The following is a 5,736-nucleotide window of genomic DNA, read 5'->3' as shown; positions in this document are numbered from 1 at the left end:
ATTCGGGGCTAGCTCTATTAGACAATAATATTGATGTTTTGCATTAAAACAAAACATGTATTATGTGTCGAATAAAACACACAGCGTTGGATGAAGAAAGCAGTCTATGAATCCTATATATCTCTATGCAAATTGGGTCACCTTACCAAATATCGATGGATCTTTCACCTCACTAGCAAGAGCGCGTCCCTAGTATGGCATCTGTCATCATCGCCTTTGACGCGCTGTCATCTTCCAAGCTCCATAGCATCTTCATCAGCAAGCAGTAAACTGCAACGCTGTGTGTTTTATTCGACACATAATACATGTTTTGTTTTAATGCAAAACATCAATATTATGTGTCTTTCTAAAACACACAGCGTTGGATGAAGATGTGTTTGATATCTGCTGGTGAAGAAAGACATACAAACGCTATGTTGAAAATAAATTATCTTGTTAATATTGTAATACCTAAGTGCTGTATTAACAACTTAAATTTCATTCCTTACAGAATGTTAAATGAACCTGTTGTATTGTAAAATAAAGTTATATTTTAAATTCTAAAAACAATACAAGGGGGTTAGTAATAACAACAAAAATTGTTTTTCTTTCATATTGTAAGAACTAACCATATAGGTATCCTCTAAATTTTAAATTATTCTCCTCAGATAATCTTCTCAATAAGCCAATACTAATGAACTAAGTCTTAGAACCTAAGAACTGCTTAATTATTTCTCTATATCTTTGATACAAATCAAAGTTCAAATAATAACATAAAAATAAAATTTTAAAAATTATAACTCAAAGGAAGATCAATGTCACCAAGGATAAACAATGGAGCCTCTAAGGCTAAATACTACAGTAAATAACATCTGTATATAAAATAACTATAATAAGCAATGTTAACACAACTGTACCTTAAGCATTAAGCATGTTTGTTACACATTGATCATTACTATGATCTTAAATTAATTACACTGAATTAAATAATAAATTAAACAGTTTCAGGTTACCTTAAAGTAAACCAGACTCACTGGCACTGGCTAAATTGACTGATTGACAGTAAAACTTTTATAATTGACTGTATGGTCCTTCCACTGCCTCCACGGGTTGGTGCCCTTACCACATTCTTGAAGCCACTGCTGGACAGGGCTGCTATGTTTACTGTCTTTAAGATCTGGAGGGACCTTAACTAGCCAGAGATAAAGGTTTGTGTTGCAAGGTTAAAGGGTCCGCCCCTTTATATAATTTAGATAAGAATCAATTATCTACTTTTAAGATTGAAAATCAGTCCTTTGTTACTTGAACCAACCTTTCCACATGGGTCACTGGGCATATCTATGTGTCTGAGTTTCCTCACAACCGACCACCTGATGGATAATGTGTTGTTGTATCCATTTAGTATCCAAATTCTGGTCAGGTTATAATCTTATCTTGCTGTGATAAAAAACTGTATTTTGAGGTTTTCAGAAGTCATGTTCATGTCATGAACAGGTTGAGCTTGCTTATGATAGACTTAAGCCAATTAAATAGAATCCCTGTGTACTAGATTACATGCATTCTTTTTTTTTTTTTTTTTTTTTTTTAGCATTGCATTATGAAAGTCACCTCCTGCTTGGAGGGTCATATGTTGGCACTGTGGAGGGGCACCACTACTTAACTGCTCTTTCTCCTTTGCTTTACAATGGGCTGTTTTCTCCCCTCCCCCCCCCTTTTTCTGACTGAGCAGTTGGGGGGCCATAAGGCCGTAAGGCCATTCACCAATGGTCTGAGTGCTCATGACTTCCGGGTCAATAACCATATATAACCATAATAGTCAATAACCATAAGCCATCTTTAGGCGCTTGACATTGAGTTGCGGAGAAATGCCCATATATTATTATTATTTATTATATCAACCATAAGCCACCCTTGGGTGCTATGTATCTGCCCCGGTCCCGGGGTGCGAGGTGCGCTAGTGCACTTGGAGGATTACCCTTGAAAGGGAATATTCAGTCTAGGCGTCAGCTCCATCAACGACTGCAGATGTCGCAAAATTCGGAGCAGGCTTTGGCAAATATGCCTTGGCACTAAAGCATTCCTTTGGGTAGCGAAATGGTCCATATCAGGAGCTTCCGAAATATTATATTTCCTGTTGTACAAGGTAGGAGAAGCCACTCCGGTACAGGTTGATTTCTTGAGAGGCAATCTAAATCAAAGGCCACTTAGGCGTCCTGGAAGCGTGCCAAGAGTTATTCTCAACTTTTCAGCTAGGTACAGTTACTCAGTTGTAAGAGCTAAGAGAGTCAGCAACCTTTGTATGTGGGCGACCAAAGTCTGATTGATAGCTTGGGCTACAGGATGTGCACCCCTTGCAATTTACTCAGAAGCACTTTTATTGCATATCCGGTACACGACATCTAAGTCAGAAGTTCTAATGCCAAGTCCCCTGCTTCCCTCTTCATTTCTCTGACAGGTAAGTACTGTTCAGATGTCCTACTCAGCCCGCATCCGCGGTATCTGTAGTTAGGAAGTGAGAAACTTGTTCTTTTACAAAGACTATTACATTTCTGTCTATGTTTCTTTTCCACAACTCTTAAGTTTTGTATAGCATGTAGAGGGAAAGCCTTTCTCTCTTGGTCTGCTGTGCGCGAAACTCTAGAGAAATACCTGGAGGCGACAACTGTACAGTCCTCTCAGTGTTAGATGTCTAGAACTGTCTGCAACTCTTATTTAGTGCAAGACATGGTCCTTTTAATGACTACCACAGTATGCTCTATCTTTGAGGCTTTTGGGACTGGCAATAACACAGACATTTCTATAGTATTACACATGAGGCACAAGTATCCAGGCTTACAATGTACACTTTGTAATTGATGTGCCAAACCTGCCTTCCCAAAATCTCTATGGTCTCCGGGACCTGTAGAGTTAATTGGAACAATCCTTGTAGACGAAAAGATAATTGTCTAACTAGAAGGCTGTAGCTCATTCTGTGGCTTTACTAAAATCTCCATGGTCTCCGAGACCTGTGAAGTTAAATTATTAGAATAATCCTGATAGTTTAACTAAATCAGAGGGCTGTGGCCCTTTTTGTGATTGGAGTGCCAATCAAGCTCTACCAATATCTCCATGGTCTCCGCGACCTGTGAAGTTGAATTGGAATAGTCTTGTCAATCAGGCTTTACCAAAACCCCCATGGTCTCCGCGACCTGTGAAGTTGAATTGGAATAGTCCTGCCAATCAGGCTTTACCAAAACCTCCATGGTCTCCGCGACCTGTGAAGTTAAATTGGATTAGTCATGGTAGACCCAAAAGATAATTGTCCAACTAAATCAGAAGGCACTTTATGTGGCTGTAGTGCCAATTAAGCTTTTCCAAAATCCTCACAGTCTACAAGACCTGTGAAGTTAATTTTGCAACGGTCTCAATAGACCAAAACTTAATAGCTTAAATAAAACAGAAGGAGGGCACCTCCAGCCTGTAGGGTCTCCGCGACCATTTGAAATGGCTGCCATATGCAGGCAGAAAATAGGCCAATGATGCCTGATTGTACAAGCCAATCCTGACCTTGTGAGAATCTCATTACTGTTACCAATGATGTCTAATTTTACAAGACAATCCTGGCTTTGTAAAATGATAAAATGTTTAATTACCGTTATAATCTGTGATCTGTATCAAAATTACCTGGTTAATACCTAGGTGTTTAGGTGTCTCAGGTTGAATATCAACCTGGCGGAGCCATCAGCTCTTATTGCCAGAAGCATATCTGAATGTAAGTATGGCATATATTTTTCTGGGTCTTTCTGGACACAGTTCTTTCAGCATAACCATACTAAGCTAATCATGGCTAAGGACGCCTTGTACATATTTTCAGTACATATTTTTGTAGAAGATACAAATAAAAAATACAAAGATTTTGGTTACTTTACTGTTGATATTATAGAATTGTTATCACACCTGAGTGTTAATTTTAAGGCAAGCTCTTTCACTTAAGTAAGAAAGGAACTAGATAAACAACATTATCATCAGTAACATTATAACCAAGAATGATCTCATTCAACTGTTCGGGGATACAGTAAATATGGGTCCTTGATGATGATAATGTATATAAACATATCTACCTCTTATAATCTGCAATGTCTATTTCTTATGATTTTTCACTACTATTCAAATAAGTACCCATAGAATCAAAGCTTATTCTGGTATCAATTGGCTATGAAAATAAGCTCCTTATGTTAAGAATTATTTACCATAAGATAAATTAGGTAATCTCAACTTGCAGTAATAAGTAGCTCTTACTGAATATTGTGTGAGACTGTTGCTCATATTATACACTCTATATCATATCCTATAATAAGTAATGTAAAATCTATATGTGACATGTATCAATATTGAAATAATATTAAAATAGTTAATTAACAATTTCTTCTCTTTAGAATATTGTGATAGACAGGTTTTGTAACTAACTATCTAAAATCTAAGTACATCTTAATTGTCTTGAATTATTTATGTAGTCAGTGGGCACTAAGTAGTAGGTACTCACTTTTGTTGAGGTAGTTACAATTGAATGGTCTAAGTGATTGAGATGCCTCACTACCTGCTGAGTGCTGGGGCTCGTTAGCCAGAGGGGATCACGGTGGATTCCTTATACCTAAGTACCTTCTACCTAGGTAGCCTAACGCTATTTCACAAGTCTGGTTAAAAGCAATACTTGACACAGTAACCAATGTGCCTGTGTATGATAAAGAAACCCGATGATAATGTAGTGATCTCATTATAGGCATGCATTGTGTTTTATTAATTACCTACATCTAAATATTGATGTATTTGTGTCAAATACTGTGAAATGTATGCCACGTGCTGGATGAAAATCTATGCACGAGTCCGGACATGTTCTGACAAGTTTGATTGTACTTACGGAATTTCTCGTCTCCCGGTCTCTTGGGCAGTGACGAACCATTACTTCTCTCGTCCTCCGAGGACGAAAAAGAGTTCCCGCCACTATTATACATACCAAAGCACCGGTTTTCGAATTTCCTTCCGACAACGTGGTCTTTTGTGTTTCGTATTGGAACTAATTCCGTTTTTCACTAGAAAAACACTAAAATTTAACGCGTGTGTGTTTTATCACACTTAATATTCGAGAATTATAATTATATATATTCGAATTCGAGAATTATATTCTGCGCGATGTTATTGCGCACGAATTCATAAACGCTATGGAGCTTGGAAGATGACAGCGCGTCAAAGGCGATGATGACAGATGCCATACTAGGGACGCGCTCTTGCTAGTGAGGTGAAAGATCCATCGATATTTGGTAAGGTGACCCAATTTGCATAGAGATATATAGGATTCATAGACTGCTTTCTTCATCCAACGCTGTGTGTTTTAGAAAGACACATAATAAAAAGCTAATGCTTATACGATGCTACAGAACGCGGCAACTTCTCACAGCACCTCTCCCCGCAGCCCGCTCTACAACCGCATCAAAATAAAACATAACCTTGTAAGGATACAACCACCGTAATTTCAAACTCTATCATTAGTAAGAACAGTGCACATGATTCTCATCTTTAAACTCACATTCATAAAGTTGGTTTCTAATTGTTGCGTTCATACTTCACGCCGATTCTTACCAAGCGATTGTCATGCGTTTGCCTCGGCAATAGAACCTCAAATGGCGTTTAACAAAGCTTTAAGGCTGTATTAGCAAAGGAAGGGCGAAGTGAAGAGAGGGTTCATTAATCGCCGCGCCCTGCGCTCACGCACTTTCATGA

The 5,736-nt window shown here is 38.1% G+C and overlaps 1 long non-coding RNA gene across 2 annotated transcripts; it reads right to left on the bottom strand.

Annotated features, from left to right (window-relative positions):
- Positions 1-22: 22 nt before the first annotated feature.
- LOC123692849 lies at positions 23-5,359 on the bottom strand. Of its 2 annotated transcripts, none has more exons than XR_006751607.1 (2): positions 993-5,359; positions 23-387 (listed from the first exon to the last, which is right to left on the bottom strand). It is a non-coding gene; the product is annotated as an uncharacterized LOC123692849 (long non-coding RNA). The 2 variants fall into 2 exon arrangements; XR_006751608.1 differs by having other exon boundaries at positions 23-384.
- Between the last annotated feature and the right edge of the window lie 377 nt (positions 5,360-5,736).

Source organism: Colias croceus, chromosome 6, assembly GCF_905220415.1.
Source record: "Colias croceus chromosome 6, ilColCroc2.1".
NCBI classification, from domain to species: Eukaryota; Metazoa; Arthropoda; class Insecta; order Lepidoptera; family Pieridae; genus Colias; species Colias croceus.
Note: the sequence above shows the minus strand (reverse complement) of the source record. Positions and strands in the feature narration are given on the sequence as shown.